Consider the following 21,019-nt stretch of genomic DNA (forward strand, 5'->3'; position numbering starts at 1 on the left):
GCAAAACAATTACTGAGTTTCATAATTAACAAGTAGTTATTTTAACATAATAATAAATTGTACCCTCTTCTTACAGTGATGATTAAATTGACTCTCATAGGCCAGAAAAATCAAATGAGAAATTAATGAAAAGAGGATAAAACAATCATTTCTACTTAGTGGGTACAACCAGTGGACTCCCTCTACTAATTATCTCTCATATTGTTAGTTACAATTTGTTGCAGTGATTTTTGTTAAGTGTGCAATTCTTGGTAAGTATTTATGCAAATATTTTCAAGTTATGCTATAGTATATCCTACTGTTCTGTCCCACTCTACTCCACTTTTTTTTCTTTTTAAAATTGATTATAATGTACAAGATGGATGTTATGACTCATCCATGGGGCACAACGAGCACTTTCAAAAGACACTGCTTCATGGTCCAGTACACTATGGATGATGAGAAGCAGCATAAAAAACTCATACACTTAAAACTTGGGCTTATCACATTGAAAGTGCCTGCCTTAAACACAGTCTCAGGCACTGTTTTACTTCCCTTCCACATGTTTCCCATGTACTTTTCATTCACGTTCCCAGACTTTTATCTTTATATTTACAATCACTCACTGAGTTAGGGTTCTTTACCATAAAGAAAGTTTATTTCTCTAAAAAATTTCATGTGTTAGAATATTAATGGTAGTCGTTATATAGACTTTAGTGGTTGTAAATTTGATATAGTTGAGAACTACAAGCAGATCTTAGAGTTGAAATTCTGAACCCCTGAAGACAGTCTTGGGTTGCTCTGGTATCAGGCTTGGCCCAAGTCATTTCACAACAGCCCACAGTGTGGCAATGTGAAACCTTACAGCTGAGATGGTATTGTTACTGGGTAAAAGAAACAGGCTCTGGAATCAGGCTTTCTGGGTTCAAATCCCTTTTTCTTACTGCTGTGCTCACTTTCCCTAACTTTAAAATTAGGTTATAATAATATTTATCTCATAGGATCATTTATGACATTCAAATTTAAAATATACAAAGCATTTAGGCACAAAATATACAAGCCTTGGCACGTGGTAAACACACAATGGATGTTAATAAATGTGTATTTACATATTGTTCCTTATATGTCCTGTAATGCCTCTATTGTTTATGAAAAACACATTTTAAAATCACTCTTTCATATTTTTTTTATTTTTTTCTTCTATTATTAGTACATGTTTTATAAAACCATCTCCAGAGGAACTTTGCAGTTAATATATTTCATCGTCAATTCTTTTGAGTCTTACTTGTTCATGTATAGTAATACACAGATGTAACACTAAATCAAGTAATCAAAGGAGCTACATGCAAGAAAAGGTTGAACAAATACAAAAATAAATTATATATATAGTTAATTAGAGGAATAGGTTAGAGATGCTTTGAAAACAGAGGATAATGCAAATATTTATGTATGTGGAAAGATTCACAGAAAAGAGAATACTTAAATTGCCTGAAGCATGAACATAAGTTTGGCAAATGAGAAAGGAGTTCAAGAGACATCACAGAATTTTAAGCAGGAAAAAAAGTTCATATTTGGAATTTATAAGAAAATTTTAGAAGAAATGTGGAGGACAGTTTAGAGGGAATGAGGTTAAAAACAGACACAATTTAGAAAATGACAAGAATATTTGAAGGGAAGGATGCCAAGTTTTAAAACAAGGCAGTAAGAGTGGGATGAAAATAAGGCAAAATTAAGAATAACTAAGGAGCATGAATTAACAGGAGTTAGTGGTGACAATCTACAAAACAGATGATAAAGATGAATGCAGAAAAATTATAAGATTTTGAACTTGACTGGTGATTAATGTGACTGTGTTAGTTTCCTATTTGCTACTACAACAAATCACCATAAATCTGGCTTAAACCAACACAAATGTATTTTCTTACCATTCTCTGGAGGTCAGAAGTTCAAAATTAGTCTCTAAATAAAGTCAAGATGTTAGTAGGGCTGGTTCATTTTGAGGACTCTGAGGAAAGAATATGTCTCCCTAACCTTTTCAGCTTGTCTTTTCATAGTGGTTGCCTGTACTCCTTGGTGTGGCCCCTTCCTCTTCCAAACTGGATCACTCCAATTCCTGCTCAGTCATCACTTTGTGTTCTCTCTGGCTCTGATTCTTCTTGAATTCCTCTTATAAAACCCAATGTGATTACATTAAGTCCACATGTATAATCTGAGATAATTTCTCCATCTTTAACTTAATTCCACTTTTGAAGCCATTCAGTATAATACCAAAAACATTCACAGGTTCTGGGGATTAAGATGTGCATGTTTACAGGTGCCATTATTCAATGTTCCACAGTGACAAAATAAAATTCAATTAAGGGAGGGAAGAGGCTGAGTTTATTTGAGCTCTGTCACATTTTAGATGCTTTTACATGTGGAGGCCAGTATTTCTAAAAGAGGAAAAACACTAAATTAGACTACAGAAACCTTGCTGCAGGCACTTCACCACTATATCAACAGAACCTAGTCTGAGACCTGAAACATAATAGGTAGTAATTACTGGTCTTATAAGAAGTGAAGACTAAAACCAATAAATCAGTATTAGTTTTAAGAAAATTCATATGAAAGATTTAGATGTCAACTGTCTCACACAAAATATTTCCCAAACATGCCTGAAAGTTAAAAGAACAAATGTCTAAATATGAGATGTTTTCATATTAGTGTTTTTTAAGACAAGTCATAGAAAGCATACTGAGTGAAGAGAATGGCAAGCAGAGCCTTTAAGGCAGCCAACATCTAAGGAAAGAAGCAGTTTCTGTGGGCTCCCAGTATTCTGGCACAATTCTGATTTTAACTACTCAGTTTGTATTATATTGCTAGCCCAGTTTTTGGTTCAGTTAATATGATCACAGACTGTGTTCATTTGTTTCTAGACTTGGATATGGTGTTGAAGTGCCAATGAATTCACAGGCAATTTAGCACTATCCCCTGCTGTGGCCCATCTGCATCCAATGGGCCAGAGAGCCAAAACCCATCAGTTTCTCCACCTATGGTGGCCACTCCACATGGCCCTTCTCACCCACTGCCCAGGAATCAAGGAAACAAGGTTTTATAATCATTAAGACACTGGATCATTCTTAGTGGTGTTGTTATAGCAAAGTGATGTAGGCTAAGTCTCTGCTGCTCTCTATGTTATCATTTCCTAACCTTACCATTTTGTTAAACTTAAATTGTTCATTTAATAGTATAATGGACTAAACTGTGTCCTCTCCCCTACACCAAGTTCATATATTTAAGCCCTAACCTCAGTACCTCAGAATATGACTATTTTAGGAGAAAGAGTCTTTAAAGATCTGATTAAGTTCAAATGAGGCTCTTACCACGTGCCCTAATCCAATCTATATGGTGTCCTTATAAGAGGAAGAAGTGGACACACAAAAGAGACATTGAAGATGTGTAGGCACACAGGAAAGGCAATGTAAGGACACAGCTAAGAGGTGGTCATCTGCAAGCCAAGGAGAGATGACTCAGAAGAAATCACACCTGCCTTGATCTTATACTTCCAGCCTCCAGAACTATGAGACAGATTTCTGTTGTTTAAGCCATACAGTCGATGGTATTTTGTTAAACTTAAATTGGTATCCTGAGCAGACTAGGATAGATTTTGGTACAATGAAATGCACTGCTGCTGTAACAATACCTACAAATGTGGAGATGGCCTTGGAATGTGGTAATGGACAGGGGCTGGAAGAGTTCTGAGGCACAGCCTAGGTCGCCTTGAAGAAGCTGTTCTCAGAAATATGAAGGTTTAAACGTGTTTCTGTTGAGGCCTCAGGTGAAAAGGAGGAATGTATGGTTGAACACAGGAGGCAAGGTGATTCTTCTTATAAAGTAATAAGTTTAATCCTTATTACAAAGAGGGCAAGGGACTTGTCTTAGCTGTGTTCTCATGTTTGCGTTTGAAATCGAAATTGTAAGTGAAGAAACTGGGTATCAAGCTGATCAAATTTCTAAGCAAAGTGTTGGGGATGTTACCTAGTTTATCCTTATTGTTTACAGTAAAACATGAGAAGAGTGAGATAAATTGAACAAGACATTTTTAAGCAAGAAATAAGCAGAGCTTGAAGATTTAGAAATTAGTTATCTTGTCCATAATAGAAGAAGACAAGAAGGAGAAGGAGGTGGGAGCAGGGAGAGAGAGAGAGAGAGAACATGCTGTGGGGAGAACAAGTGTGTGGCTGGACAAAAATCCTGTAAAGAGATCACAAGTGTGACTCATGGATCTAATCAACTATATCAGCGAAAGACAGGAATAGAAATGAGGTTGTGCTAGGAGAAACAGTAAGCTTGGACTAAAGGGGCAGATGTGAAACAAAATGAAGGAAGGCTACTGGGATTCTACAAGATGGGACAATAGAGCTATCTCCCCGCAAACACAAATGTGGGTGTCAGAGAATGACCCTGAAGGCTATTCAGAAATCCACAAAAGTGCTCTGACATCTACATTCTCAGGCCAAGAGGACAAGACTGTTTCCTTCTTACTTTCAGAGAGGAGGGCCATGAAGCCTGCTGCTACTCAGGGCATCAGAGTGGTACACTGCTGCCCAGGACCAAGGTGACACTGTTGCCTCAGGGGCCCCAGAAGTGAGGCTGATAGCTGGTGGGTCTAGAAGACAATGCATTGAAGCCAAAGAGGATTATTCTCAAACCCCCAATGTTATGGGATTTGCCTTGCTATTTTTGGACTTGCTTGGGACCTCTGAGACATTTCTTCTTTCTAATCTCTCCCTTATGAATGTGACTACCTATCCTGTGCCTGTTCCACCATTATATTTTGGAAGCAAATTATTTGTCTGGCTTCACAGGTTCACAACTAGAGAGAAATTTGTCTCCAGATGAATCATAATTTGAGCCTACCCACATTGATATAGGTATTTAGCTGATATTTGAGACTTAGAGTTGATTTCTGAATGAGTTAAGATCTGGGTTATTGGAAGGAGGGTAAACATATTTTATATATGACAAGGACATGAGTTTTGGAGGTGGAGTGCTATGGACTGTATTGTGTTCCCTCCCAAATTCATACATTGAATCTCTAGCTACCAGTACCTCAGAATGTGACAGTGTTTGGATACAGGGTCTTTAAAGAAGTGATTAATTTAAAATGAGGCCTTTAGATTAGTATCTTAATCTAATCTGACTAGTATCTTGAAAGAAGAGGAAAGTGACACACAAACCAACCTCAGGGATGTGCATAAACAGAAGAAACACCATGTGGGGAGATGGTGAGAATGCAGCCATTTGAAAGCCAGGGAAAGAAGGCCTGGGGAGAAACCAACTCTGCCAACACCTTCATCTTGTACTTCTAGCTTTCAGGGCTGTCAAAAATAAATGTCTGCTGTTAAAGCCATGGAACCTATGGTATTTTGTTATAAAAGCCCTATAAAACTGATACAAATAGCTTGCACTTTGAGTTAGCAAATGAAAACTCTGAAAAACATGAGACTAGTTATTTATTGATTGATCGATTGATTGGGTATGAGTCTTTTTATGGCAAAGTATCACCTTACCACTCTCCTTACAAAAAAAAGTTTATCTTTTTTTTAGTTTTAAAATATAGGACCTCAAAGTCATGTTTCAAATATGAATGTTGGAAACAGTTAAAAAATCATTGTGTTTTATTTGTTCAGTTTAAATGGTATTTTATTTTTCTTATCTGATTCTCCTAATAGTCATGTGACATAGAAGACAGGACAGACAATAATGCATTCATTAATTGATGGAGTTTGTAAAAAAATCAACTAACTTGCTCAAGTTCACAAATGTAGTAAGTTAAGAGAATAAAATCTCAGACCCATGTGTTTTAATATGAAACCACTAAACTCCAAGAATTGAAAATATCAGATATTCCATGCAGCAATATTTTTATCAATATGTCCCCTAGAGCAAGGGACATAAAGGAAAGAATAAACAAATTGGGTCTCATCAAAATAAAAAGCTTCTGCACAAATAAAGAAAACATTAGCAAAATGAAAAGGGAACCAACAACCATATGGGAAAATATATTTGCCAATGATACCTCAGACAAGGGTTTGATCTCTAAATTATATAAATAACTCACACAACTCCACTCCAGTAAAACAACAAATCCAATTAAAAAATGGGCAAAGGATCTGAACAGACACCTTGCCAAGAAGGACATATAAAAGGCCAAGGCCATATGAAAGGAAGCTCAGCATCAATAGGCATCAGGGAGATGTGAATTATTGGTTTTGCATTTTTTTTAGGTTCAGTTGTTCATAGTTGTGAGTTGGTTTTGTCATTTTACTATTCATATCTTTGATCACTTTCTTTTTCCTAAGTAAGTCCCTTTAACATTTCATATAGTAAGGGCTGGGTGATGATGAACTCCTTTAACTTGACCTTCTCTGGGAAGCAGTTTATCTGCCCTTCCATTCTGAGTGATAGCTTTGCTGGATAGAGTAATCTTGGATGTAGGTCCTTGCCTTTCATGACTTTGAATACCTCTTTCCAGTCCCTTCTTGCCTGTAAGGTTTCTTTTGAGAAATCAGCTGATAGTCTTATGGAAACTCCTTTATAGACAACTGTCTCCTTTTCTCTTGCTCCCTTTAAAAGTCTCTCCTTATCTTTAATCTCAGGTAATTTAGTTATGATGTGTCTTGGTGTGTTCTTCCTTGGGTCCACCTTCTTTGGGACTCTCCGGGTTTCTTGGGCATGCATGTCTATTTCCTTTGCCAGACTGGGGAAGTTTTCCCTCATTATCTTTTCAAATAAGTTTTAAATTTCTTGCTTTTTCTCTTCTCTTTCTGGCACCCCCATGGTTCAGATGCTGGAATGTTTAAAATTGTTACAAAGGTTCTTAAGCCTCTCTTTTTACTTTCTTTTTTTTTTTAATTCTTGTTTCTTCATTCTGTTTTGATTGAATGTTTATTTCTTCCTTCTGCTCCAAATCATTGATTTGAGTTCTGGTTTCCTTCCCATCACTATTGGTTCACTGTATATTTTCCTTTATTTCACTTTTCATAGTCTTCACTTCTTCCTCTATTTTGTAACCATACTCAATCATTTCTGTGAGCATCCTGATTACCAGTGTTTTGAAGTCTGCATCTGATAGGTCGGCTATCTCTTCACTGCTTAGTTCTATTTTTGGAGCTGTGATTTGTTCTTTCACTTTGACCATATTTTTGTCTTAGTGTGCATGTTATGTTGTAAGGGGTGGAGCCTTAGGTATTTACCAGGGTAAGGCAACTCATGTGGCTCTGTTGTGGTGATGTATGTGGGGGAGGGGTCCAAAAGGGAACAATGCCACTTGCTCAGCTCTTGCCCCACTTCCCTCGCTACACACAAGCAAATTGGGCCCTTCTGATGCTGATTCCCAGGTGGTTGGGTTTGTGTGTGTTCTAAGACCCTGTGGGTCTCTCCAACAAACTCTCCTGTGAGGCTGGGAGTTCCTCTTGCTGCCGCAACCCCCACAGGTTTTTACAGTCAGAGGCTTTTTAGGCTTTATTTACTTGGTCTGGAACCCTGGGTTGTATGGCCTGTCTTGCTCCCTAGTTGTTCCTCCTGGTTTATCCACACACAAATGTGGGACCACCTGGTCCACCAGCCACCGCCTCACCTGCCCTGGTCATCTAGCTGTGGCCTTGCCACACATCCTTTCCACACAGGCTGCCAGTCTCTGCTCTTCCTACCAATCTAAATGAATGGTTCTCCTTTAACTCCTTGGTTGATAGACTTCCACACAGTTCAATTTTCTGGCAGTTTTGGTTATTTTTTGTTTTCAAATTGGTTGTCCTTTTGGTTGTATGAGGAAGCAAGGTGTATCTACCTATGCCTCCATCTTGGCTGGAAGTCTTGAGAGAGATGAAAATTAAAATCACAATGAGATACCACTTCACACCAGTCAGAATGTCCATAATAAACAGATCAACAAAGAACAAGTGCTGGCAAGGTTGTGGGGAAAAGGGAACTCTACTATATTGTTGGTGGGAATGCAGACTGGTACATCCACTCTGTAGAACAGTATGGAATTTCCTCAGAAAACTAAAAATGGAACTACTTTTTGACCCAGCAATTCCACTACTTGGATTATACCCTAAGAATCCTGAAACACCAATTCAGAAGAACCTATGCACCCCAATGATCATAGCAGCACAATTTACAATAGCCAAGTGCTAGAAGCAACCTAAAGTGCCCATCAGTAAATTAGTGGATCAAAAAACTATGGTACATTTACATGATGGAATACTAGACAGAAGAAAGAAAGAAGGAGCTCCTACTCCGCAATAGCACATATGGAACTGGAGAATATTATGCTAAGTAAAATAAGCCAGCCAGCGAAAGACAAATACCATATGATCTCACCCTAAGTGAAACCTAATCAACAAAACAAACAAGCAAAATATAGCCAGAGACATTGAAATAAAGAACAAAATGACAGTAACCAGAGGGATGGAGCGGGAGGAATAGTGGGGAAAGAAAAAGAAGGGTCGCCAAGGAACACATACAAAGGATCTGTGGACAAAGTCAAAGGAGGGAAGGATTGAGGGTGGGAGGTGGAGGTGGGTTGTATGGAAGAATGTGGTGGCAGAAAATGGACACAACTGTCCCTGAACAATAAAAAATGCAAAAAAATAAAGATTAAAGAGAGAAAAGGAAAATTAAAAGAATTATGAGTCCCTGCCAAAACAAACAAACAAAACAAAACCTAACTCCTACTCTTACAAAGAAGCTCAGGTTCTTTATCAAGACACATTCAAAGACTGGAGAAACAAAATGCTATACACCCAAATGGAATATGTAACTGACTGAGAACAGTACACCTTGCATATTTGGATATAAAATTTATGAACACTGGGAAAGGTGAGGGTGGAATGGAGTAGTATAGTGATGAGTCACCTTTCTAGCAAGGGTGGGCCTGGTTAACTCCCTGTCCCATGTGCATCTGTGACCTTCCAGTGTTCTTGCCCTCCTCATGTTTGCTCTGACTTCGTTGGACTGTTTGTGGAATACACAGGAACAGGTGCAGTGACAGACTGAGTGATGCCAGTGATAAATTGTCAACTAATTTATTCAACTTTTCACTTTGTATATGGCAAAATGCATTTTAGCTGCCTTGAATGGAATATGGGTAATTTTTGTGAGTCCATAGTGTAGTTGCAAATATGACCCCTGTGAGTTTACACAGGTGATTTGCTCAGGCTGTATTTCATCTAATCTACTATCACAACACTCTGATGTTGTCTCTTATTATGAATAAAATCACTACCTACATGTTCTATTTGCAAAAAAAAAAAGCCAACACTGCCCTGGCCAGGTGGCTCAGTTGTTTGAACCATCATCCTATAGAACAAAAGGTAACAGGTTCCATTTTCAGTAAGGGTATGTATGTGAGGACACTGATTGTTTCTCTCTCACATCAATGTTTCTCTCTGTCTCCCTTCTTCTCTCTTTAAAGTCAATAAATATATTGTCAGGAGAGAAATAAATAAGTAAATAAGTCAATACCAGCACAGCAAAAAGAAAACACAGTGGGACAAATTTCATGACAGAGGGCTGATATATATTTCAGTCCACCTGAGCTTGCATTTTACCTCATTTTAAATTGTTCCTTTAAATTGTTCAGACACCTGTGGACAGTGCCCCATAAAAATGTTCCCATTCATTATGAGCAAAATTTTTTAGTTTCCTTTTTGTGATTAAGACACAGGGTGGGATCCCTAACCACCACAATACATTGCATTAATCTGGCAACTTCATCAGTCCACTGATTTGATAAACACTTAAGAATATGCCATATGCCAGGGGCTGATGTGGCTGCTAGAGAAAGGACAAGAAGATGGTTAAAATCTGACTTTGAGGCACACACACAGCTTCAGGATACAGACATTAAATGAAGAGCTACCCTGCACTGCAGGTGAATGAAATTATATAGATGTAAAGACTATTACTAGAGTGTGAGGGAGGAAACATTCAGTCTGAGGAGGCAGGTGGGGTTCACGAGAATGTATAATTCTTCAGATTTGAATGCCACAGACTGTTTTTTAAGTACAAGAAATTAGATAAAATACTGCAATAGCATCTGTTGTAGACTTCAATTCTTCTATAACTGATTACAATATTCATACTAAAATTCTGGATTCTCTGGGAATACTCAGAAACTGGGAATGTAAATCAAAACAGTACATTAAATATTGGGAAGGACCCTGAGATATAACTAAAGATTTTGTGTGTGTTTAGTGTGTGAGATTATAAGAAATGCTTTTAATTTTACTTTGTTGCACCATCTGTGTTAAAAACAAGCAGGCACCCAGGCCATAGTCCATCTGTCCTGTCCAATAGGGCATGAGCCCTGAGTGTCCATGGAAGAAATAATTGTCTCTAGCATTACACAAATATCAAGAAGTGCTATTTTCACTGACTTAAAATAGTCTCTTCATTTGGATACAAAAGTGTATATATTCACACACACACACACACACACACCCCTGAATATCTATCTATATAGATAGACGTAGATATATATACTGGATTATATATCATCCTGTTACCATATTTTTATATTTTTTAAAAATTAGAGTTATTTATTGCTCTGTTTAAACTCTTATATCCATCTGCTATATTTTATTGTTGTGAAGAACTTCCTTTAACATTTCTTGTAGTGTACAATGTGCTGGTGATGATGCTTACAGTTTTTGTATGTTTGAAAGCCTTTATATACCTTTATTTTTTTGAAAAAATATTTTCCTGGATAAAATAATTCTGGGTTGGTAGTTTTCTCCTTTTTCTCCTTCCAATTCCATAAACACATTATTCTACTATTTGCATTGTTTCCAATGAGAAATCCTCTATCACTCTTTCTTGGTTCATTTGTATACAATGTATCCTTTCTTCTCTGGCTATTTTTAGAATTGTTTCTTTTAACACTTGTTTTGGATAATCTGATTATGTGTCTGTTTTAGTTTCCTTTTATTTTCTTGTGTTTGGGGTTCACTGTACTCCTTAGAACTGTGTATTTTTAGTTTCTGACAAATTTGGACAATTTTAAGTTGTTATTAATTCAATATTTCTCTGTCTTCCCCTCTCCTTTCAGAGTAACAATGACATATACATTAAGGTGTTTGAAGCACCACAGCTCATTGATGCTGTCCTAACTTTCTAATTTTTTTCTTTTTGTGTCTCAGTTTGTAGGTTCTATTGCTATGTTTTCAAGTATATTAATCTTTGCTTCTATAGCTTCTACTCTGCCATTAATCTCATCTAGTGTATTTTTTAGTTATAAAATTGTATTTTTCATCTCTAGACATCAATTCTGGTCTCTCTCAGTGACACTACTTTTCAACAGATATTATTGAGTGATAATAACTATTTTAATGTTCTTATTTGCTAATGCTAATATTAATATCTATTTTAGATCAGTTTTAATGAAACTGTCTTATCATTAAAGATATGTTTTCCTGCTTCTTTGTATACTTGGTAGTTTTGATTGAATGACTGAATGTGAATTTTACTTTGTTGAATGCTGTATTTTTATTTTTGTCTTCCTATAAATATTCTCTGGCTTTTTCTATGATGCACTTAAGTTACTTGGAAATGGTTTATCTCTCATATCTTGTTGTAAAATTTCTTAGGTGGAAATTAAAGTGTTCAGTCAAGGGCTAATTAATCCTCACCACTGAGGCAAGACCCTTCTGAATACTCTAGCCAGTGTCCTGAGAATCATATTTTCCAGCCTGGCCTATGTATGGCAGGCACTATCCCTGGCCCAATGTGAGTGCTGTTCCAACTGACCATTTTGGGTAGCTCTTTTCTAGTGTTGGTGGTTTCCTCATATGCATGCACCAATTGGCACTTGACTAAACATTCAAGAGGACAGATCTTTGGAATACTCTCCCTGTACAGCTTTCTCTCTCCAGTTCTCTGCCCTGTACACTCTAGCTACCATGTTCTCATTACTCGCAGCTCTAGATCCTGAACTCAAGGAGACCAGTGGGCTCTGCCTGGGTTCTCTTTGCTATGCTACACCTTGAACATTACCTTAAAATAATAAGCTGCAGCAATCATAGGACTCTCTTCATTTGCTAACTTCCTTCTCTCAGAATCACTGTCCTGCATTGCCTGAATCAATTATAATATCTTGAAAACTTTTGCTTCATAAATTCTTTATATTCTTTTTTTGTTTGTTTCAGACAGGAAGTCCCTGTTATTCTAACAGGGCCAGAAGTAGAAGTCTCTGCCATAATTCCTTTTTTTTATTATTTATTAAATAATAGATACATTCACTGGATTTTCCAAATCATAGCACTATATTATAAATACAATTCCCTATCAATGGTAAATAATACCTTTCATCTTAACTCTCAGAAATTTCCTCACTAAGGCTTTTACCTTCTTTTGTAGTGCCCCATATACCAAAGTCTCTACGAACATTAATAAGCTATTATATACCAGCATGCCCCCAAAAGGCAAGTTCCAAGTCTGACCTGATATAGAAAAAGACATATTGATCATAAAGCTCATGATGCTTATGCCTCAGGGCCTTCACCTGCATAAGCTCTATACTGAAGATCGTGTTTCTAATATCTATTCTTTTTCTTAAAGTGGGTTCCCCAAATTGTATGAAGTTGGAGCTCCACCAAAGCTAAATTTGGTCCTGGACATAGGATTTTTCTGAAATGAGGCATGCAGTTTTAGATATCTGTCTCCTCATATCTTGGTCTAACATATTTCTTCCTACACAAAGCCATTCTGGCTTTGTTCTACATACCACTCAACACATAGTGGATTCTCAATACTTAATTAACCCAAAAATAGTATTCTATGACATTAGCTATCTAAAAAAATAAATTCGAAGTTCAGAAGTGATAAAATGAGTGTTAAGCTAAATACAGGGTTTTTTTTACTATTATAAAACTACAGAATCAATAAATTTTGCTAATGTTCAACTTAAGAGAAAAAAAGATATCCTCAACCCTGTAAACCTAGTTGAAATGAGTCATAGGCCTTGTTGTAGCAATTATTTTGCACTTCACTACCTTTAACACTGATTATATCTACAGTGGTAATTACTTACAGAGCAAGTAACAAATAGCATATCTCTGACACATTGACTTACCAGTAATTGCCAGTTACATACACACATTTATTATGCTATATGCACAAAGATAACAGCATTTTCTTCCTCATTGCCTATTTTATTTTTCCTCTGTTGCTGTAAAAAGTTGCAGGAGTATTTTTTAAGATTTTATTTATTTACTTATTTTTAGAGAGAGGAGAAGGGAGGAAGAAGAGAGGGAGAGAAACATCAATATGAGGGTGAAACATTGATTAGATGCCTCTCGTATGTGCCCCTACCAGGGACCAAACCTTCAACCTTTTGCTTTGCAGGACAACACCCAGCCAACTGAGCCACACAGCACATGGCTGAAAGTTGCAGAAGTATTAACTGAAAATAGTAACTTTTAAAGTATCTTGAAACTAGTTCTTGGAAAATAGCCTGATAAATAGATGTTATCATTAACATAAATAAAGAAGTAGATACAGAAGTAAACAGAGAATGCATTAGGCTTTTTTGAGTACCTACAATGTGTCTGACAGTACAATAGAAGCAAAGATTACACGATTATTTTGGAGTCCCTTCTAATATTTTCTAGAAGAGACAGTTTTTTAAAAGAAAAAAATAGCACAATATCTCTGATAAATGATGGAATGGGGGTGACAGAGTACTATGAAGATATTGAATTAAAACGATCAGTAGAACACAACCCTTCACTCTTACACACACACACACACACACACACACAGCCCTCTCTCAAAATCTTCAGACATGAGAGACCATGATATGTGTAATCAAATAGACTCAACTTAGCAATAAGCAAAAGTTGAATGATTTATTTTTGCTTTCCAAAAATTTTTACATTTGCTTTCCAAAATGTCAGTATCTGGTAAATTGATTACAGGAAAGAAAACATTTGTCAAATATAAGTATCTCATGTTTATCTGATAATATTTTCTTATCCTATTAAAAAATCAATTGTCATTTTCTGTTGTAAAATATGGTCACAATGAAAGGGTCAGCCCAGCCTGGAAACCACTTGGTGGCCTGTTTCCTATACCCCTCATGGCTTTCCCTGGCCTTCCTTTCTGCCCCTATCCAGTACAGAAGAGCCAGATGTATGTGTGTGGGGGGGGGCAGGGGGGTGTCTCTTTACTTCAGGGTCAACAAGTCGTTGATTTGCTTATGCAGGTCTTCTTATTCACAGCCATTATTTTTTATTCTAATGCATGTTGGTTATTGGCCTCTCTATGTACAGGCCTCCAAAAAGAGCTCCCAAAATCCATACTGGTCATCCTTTGGTGTTCTGCTGGTTGTGGTAGAGGAGCGGGAACCCTGTTTAGGTCCCTGACACACTGGTCCAACCAAAAAATAGCTATTTTCTCCTTAGTAATGTGTTCCTCTCCATGGTCCCTGCTCCACTGCATGGCCTCCAGGGGATCTGACAAGGTGTCCTCTTCTTTACCCACCAGAAACTCAAGTATCTTTGTAGTCTTTATACTTCCACCAAACAGGACTACTACAATCTGGCCTTTTTACACCTAAACATTACAGCCTCTCTCCATTCTATTCTCCCCACAAGACTGTCAGTCTACATTCTGTCTCAGGAAATCTCTGAAGAGGTGAGCACCCAACTTTGTATTAGAAAAGAGGATGTAGGTTAGGCAAGCAGAAATTTGAGAAACAGAGGAGTTGAAGATCACCCTCTCTATTCTCCCCAACAACTTCACTCTTTCCCAGTCCCCCTCTAAAATTTGGAAGCCTAAGGGTAGACAGCCAATACCCTACAATGTACCATGTTGACAGTGATTTCTAGATATTTGTGTTCTGTGTTTCTGCATCCCATCGTGTCTAAAAAATGCCCATCCGTGTTTCCTGCTTCTGTTGAGAAGAGGAAGGCAATTACTTTTGAAATGAAACTCAAGATAATTGCCCAGCATGAAGGCAGTAAGCCATAATTACCTAAATTACATGACATAGTCAATACTTTATTATAAGTAGGCCATGTGTTCAACAATTTTTGCCCAACAGTAGGCTAATGTAAGTGCTCTGAACATGTTTAAGGTCAGTTACCCTAAACTATGATATTTGGCAGTTAGGTATATTAAATACATTTTCAACTTACGGTATTTTCCACTTCAGATGGGTTTATTGAGATGTAACCCTATGATAAGTAGTGGAGCGTGTTTATTATATTTGTATGCATATTCATAAAAGTGCTGTAATAGAGAAAGTGTGCCAGCAAGAATAAATTTAAATATAGTGGTAAACCTAATCTCATGACTGGGCTCAAGTTTCATTACAAAAGTCAGAGGCCTTCTGATTGGAAATGTAAGCCTCTTGCCATAGAGTCAAAAGGTATACATAAGTGAAATGGCTCAGGAATTACAGAACCATTTTTTCATTTACTATTGCAGCCATACACTAGTAAATGAAAAAAATATATTCTATTTATATAAAATGAAAAAATGCACCTAACTACTGTAAAAGACATGAACTTTCATGCAACTAAAATATTAACTTCTGAACATACAAAGGGAAAAAAGTCAGGAATATAAAAAGAAATTTATACAATCACTTTCATAGTTGGATAATTTACTATAACTTTCTAATAAAATGATAGATCATATGAGCAAAAATAAATAAGAATATAGAGGAAAAATGCTGTGCAATTAACAATTGGGTCTAATATATATGGATTTTCACCCAAGAAACAGATAATATCATTTTTTTTCAAACATATTTGGGACAATTCCCAAATTGACCATGTAGTAGAACATATATTTTCAATAGTTAAAATAAAAATGTCCCATTCACAACTATTTTAGCAATAAATTTAATATTCCCCCAAAATAAAAAGAAAATCTATTTTATAAAGTAAAATTTAAAAAAAGAAAAGCTTCTAAAATTAAGTATACGGATTAAAAACTTTGGATTAAAAATTTGGATAATATCTGTGAGTTCTGCATCCATGGGTACAACCAACTGTGGATGGGAAATGCTGATTTTTAAAAGTTAAGTTGTTGCTGACGTGTACTATGTAGTTAGGCCAATGATGCTTGTACCGGTACTGAACATGTAAGGACTTTTTCTTGTCATTACTCCCTAAACAATACAGTAAAACAATTATTTTATTAGTATTTAAATTGTATTAGGTATCATAAGTAATCTACAGATGATTTAAAGTATACAGGAGGGTGTTCATAATTTACATGCAAATACTATGCCATCTTATATAAGTGACTTGAGGACCCACACATTTTGGTATCCAATACCCCATGAAAACCAAGGGATGACTATATACTAAAAATAAAAATTCAGAAAAGTTTAGTAAGAATAAGATAGAAAATTTTTAATAATTTTTATAACAGAAAAAATTTTAAAATAGTGATTTTGTAACGCACACATAATCAATTGCATAGCATTATCCCATATTCAAAGAGAGAATGTACAGAATAGAAATAACATATAAAAGGACATGGCTATGTAAGATATAAAATGTCTTTATAATTTGATATGTAATATGTAATTTATAAAAAGTATTAATTGTACTATGGACAATTTTAAACAAATACAACTGACAATCTTTTTAAAATTTTATTTTAAGTGTTGTTCAAGTACAATTCTTTTATTCCCATTGCAGCCCAGACACGCAGCCCTCCCTACTTCCTTCCCATTTCCACCTGTCCCTAGTTTTTGTCCATGTGTGCTTTATACTTGTTCCTGTAAACCCTTCCCCTTTTCTTCTGAAATTCCCCTGAAATTCCCTCCCCTCTCCCATCTGTACACTGACAGCCTTTTCTCTATTTCAGTGTCTTTGGTTATATTTTTCTTATTTGTTTGTTTTGTTGTTTAGGTTCCTGTTAAAGGGGAAATCATATAGACTCCACTCTAAGAAGACAAGCAACCCAATTAAAAAATGGACAAAGGACTTGAACAGACACTTCTCCAAGGAGGACATACAGAGGGTCCAGAAATGCATGAAAAGATGCTCAGTATGTCCAGCTATCAGAGAGATGCAAATTAAAATCACAATGAGATACCACTTCACACCAGTCAGAATGGCCATCATAAACAAATCAACAACAAGTATTGGAGAGGATGTGGAGAAAAAGACCCTAGTGCACTGTTAAAGGGATTGCAGACTGGTACAACCACTATGGAACACAGTATGGAATTTTCTCAGGAAACTAAAAATGGATCTGCCTTTTGACCCAGCAATTCCACTGGTAGGATTATATCCTAAGAACCTTGAAACACCAATCCAAAAGAACCTATGCACCCCAATGTTCATAGCAGCACAATTTACAATAGCCAAGTGTTGGAAGCAACCTAGGTGTCCATCAGTAAATGAATGGATCAAAAATCTATGGTACATTTACATAATGGAATTCTATGCAGTAGAAAGAAAGAAGGAGCTCCTACCCTTTGCGACAGCATGGATGGAACTGGAAAGCATTATGCTAAGCAAAATAAGCCAGGCGGCGAAAGACAACTGACAATCTTAGAAGACAGGACTAATTTCCTGGCAAAATGTTTATAGCCAAAGTTAGTTCAAGGACAATTATCTAAACTGAATAAAATAATAAACACTGAGGAAACTGATAAGCTATCTGGAGTACTTAAGAAGTCATCAAGCCTGCACTGTTCTTCAGGTAGATTCTATCAAATTGCAGCTTTTGATAATTCTTATATTAGAAAACCTGTTTTTAGAACAGAAAATATGAAAAAAAATCAACTCATTTAGCAAAGCTGAATTAATCCTGATACTAAAACCAAAAAGGGGCACTAGGCAGGTGACCCAGTGGTTGGAGTATTATTCTGTACACCAAAAGGTTGCAGAGTCAACTGCAGGCCAGAGCACATACCTAGGTTACAGGTTTGATCCCAGCTCAGGTCACATATGGGAGGCAACCAATCAGTGTTTCTCTCCAACACTGATGTTTGTCTGTCTGTCTGTCTGTCTCTCTCTCTCCATCTCATTTCCTCTTTCTTGAAAAGGAATGAGAAAATGTCCTCAGTTGAGGATAAAAAAGTATAAAAAATAAGACCAGAACAGTATAATAAAGAAAAAACTGGGCCATTTCTGCCTGTTATAAAATTATAATATAAAGCATTAACAAAAATTCAGTTGTATGAGATCATATCATGATCAGGTAGACTTTTATAGGAAATACAAGGATGGATGGTTTAGCATTTAGCAGCATATTAATATAACTAATTTCATTAACTGATATAAAAAATTCTTCCATTCTCTAAAGATGTGAAAAACATTAATCAACTTCAAAATCAGTTCCTGATTTTTAAAGGCTCTTAACATATTACAAATAGGACAAAACTGATTAAACAGATAAAAAGTCATAAAGGTAAGCACTGGCTGGCATAGCTCAGTGGATTGAGCACAGGCTGGGAACCAAAGTGTCCCAGGTTCAATTCCCAGCCAGGGTACATTCCTGGGTTGTAGGCCATAACCCCCAGCAACTGCACATTGATGTTTCTCTCCCTCTCTCTCTCTCTCTCTCTCCCTCTCTCTCTCTCTCTCTCTCTCTCTCTCTTTCTCTCTCTCTCCCTCCCTTCCCTCCCTAAGAATAAATAAATAAAATCTTAAAAAAAAAGTCCTCACATGCTGTTAAAAAAAAAGTCAGAAAGGTAAAATATACATTGCACTAAAAGTGGAAGAAACATTAGCATTGCCATTAATACTCAAAGCAGCACAAGTATATCTCAATAATTTCAGATGTCCAATATTATAATGAATAATTGAATAAAACAATAATGTAGGAAAAATCAGTTATGAAGATTTGAAAGGAAGAAACAAAACTGTCTTTATTTTTGTCTTAGAATGTCCAAGACAATAAACTATTAGAAAAAGGACAAATTCAGCAAAATATCTGGATTCAAAGTCAATACATAAAAAAGTTACATTTTCTATTACACTGAAAGTGAATTAGATGATATTACAAAGATCTCCTTTATATCAGCACCAAATTATAAAAAAAATTTGATAAATCTAACAAAATGAGCAAGTGCAAATTTATTTAAAACACATACATGCAGAAGGGTTAATGAAAATTCAGTATGGTTAATGAAACCATACTGAAGTATTGATGGGAAGATTCAATATTATATAGATTTCAAATAATTATTCAACAATGTTTACCAAATCCCAGAAGATTTTTGTATAAAAATTCTACAAACTAAAAAATTTAATATTTCATTTTATACATAGAAGGAATATGAACTCTGAAGCTAAATCAAATCACCTGGGTCTAAATTATATATCAGCTACTCCTAAGCAAGCACATTTCTCAACTTTTTTGTGGCTCTGTGTCTTCATACATAAAGTGGAATAATAAGAATACCTGCCTGATAGGGCTGTCAAACATAAGGGAGTTTATATTCATAAACTCTTAGACTGCTACTTGGCAAACAGTAAGTACCATATAGGTGGTTATTAGATGAGCAGGGGAAGAACAAGTGGATAGGTAAATGACAGATAATGATAAGCTAGACAGACAGATTTTTCTTGGGAGGGAAAATACCCTGGTACTTTTCTTACCAGATATTGAAATATACTATACCCAGAGCCACCAGCAAGAACTGAGGCCTGAACCAGGAATACTCTTTCAGGCATGACCTAGGATGGCTCTTTAATATCTTAGTACAGTCCTGGAATTCCCAGAACACAGTTCATTATCTCTTTTGTTTACCTCATATTTGTCATGCTTGAACACCAAATGATGTTTCCTACACAATTTTCACTAAATAACTGGATACATACATTTATACATAGTGTATATTCATATGCATATACAATGAGTATACATATAAGGTTTTACATGCAGTAGGAATTGAAATGTGTGGGGGTTTTTTGCCCAAGAATAGAATAAAAGTTAGCAATGGAAGAAGATTAAGAGGGTCCAGGGAAATGCATACACCTATATGGTAACTGTAATTAAATTGGCAAAATATATTCAAGAGGAAACATAAGTGCTTAAAAAGAAAATATGTGACACTTCATTAATACTCAGGGAAATGGAAGAGAAAAATGAGATATACCTGTTTTCCCTATCAAATATGTAAAACTTCAAAAAGATTAAATAATAACCAGTGTTGATGAGGATGTGTGTGTGAGCTTCTCTTTAAGAAACAGCCTTTCTGTAGGGCAATCTGGTAGTGTATTTGATAAGGCATGTACTCCACCTCCAGGAACCCAATCTGGTCACATACTCACTCAAGTGCACAAAGAACTACGTTAGAAATGTTGACTTGGGCATTGTTGTATTTAGTAAAAACCTGGAAATAATCTGCATCCACCCATAGAGGAATGGTAATTCACTACTATAGTGGGTCATACAAAATAATTATATGCAGATTATTAGGGTAAAGTTGATCTATATGGAAATTCCTCTAAGACAGTATGATTAAGTGAAGTTATAATAAAATGTATAGAATTTGAATCCATTTGAGTAACTAATATATTCTCACACATATGCATCTGTGTAGATGCAGAAAACATATGTGGAGGCCTACCTACAAAATTGGTAAGATTGTTTATCTCTGAGAAAGGATTAGGATGGGGAAAGGGGTGTGGATGAAAAGAATTTATAATTATTATTTGAAATTTTTATAAACAGAATGTGTTTGTGTATTTCTTTTATGATTAAAAATAAGTTAATCAGTGAGAAACAATAATGTAATAATCCAAATGCTACAAAAACACAGATGAAAGAGTGATTAATGCTTCCTGGGTTGGGGGTAGAGTAGAAAAGAAATGTTCTCTGCATCTGCATGAGTAACATAACAAATAAAGTAATGAAAATGTTACTTCTTTCAGCAACAAAGCATGTAACTGTACAATGGAGCTGTAAAGTTATCTGCCCTGGGGGTTTGGATACAGCTTTCATATTGACAGAGCAACCCTTGGACTGCACTGTGTACTATGGACATGTATTCCAGTGTGTACAACAAAGTACCAGCAGG

The 21,019-nt window shown here is 36.0% G+C and overlaps 1 protein-coding gene and 1 long non-coding RNA gene across 4 annotated transcripts in view; one reads left to right on the plus strand and one right to left on the minus strand.

Moving 5' to 3' along the window:
• Window positions 1-21,019, minus strand: part of NRG3 (neuregulin 3) — a 1,226,667-nt gene that overhangs the window by 1,102,838 nt on the left and 102,810 nt on the right. The gene's annotated exons all lie outside the window — the stretch shown is intronic.
• On the plus strand, window positions 18,049-18,947 carry LOC118500795. The gene is made up of 2 exons (XR_004903376.1): window positions 18,049-18,402; window positions 18,686-18,947. It is a non-coding gene; the product is annotated as an uncharacterized LOC118500795 (long non-coding RNA).

Source organism: Phyllostomus discolor, chromosome 5 (assembly GCF_004126475.2).
Source record: "Phyllostomus discolor isolate MPI-MPIP mPhyDis1 chromosome 5, mPhyDis1.pri.v3, whole genome shotgun sequence".
Taxonomy (NCBI): domain Eukaryota; kingdom Metazoa; phylum Chordata; class Mammalia; order Chiroptera; family Phyllostomidae; genus Phyllostomus; species Phyllostomus discolor.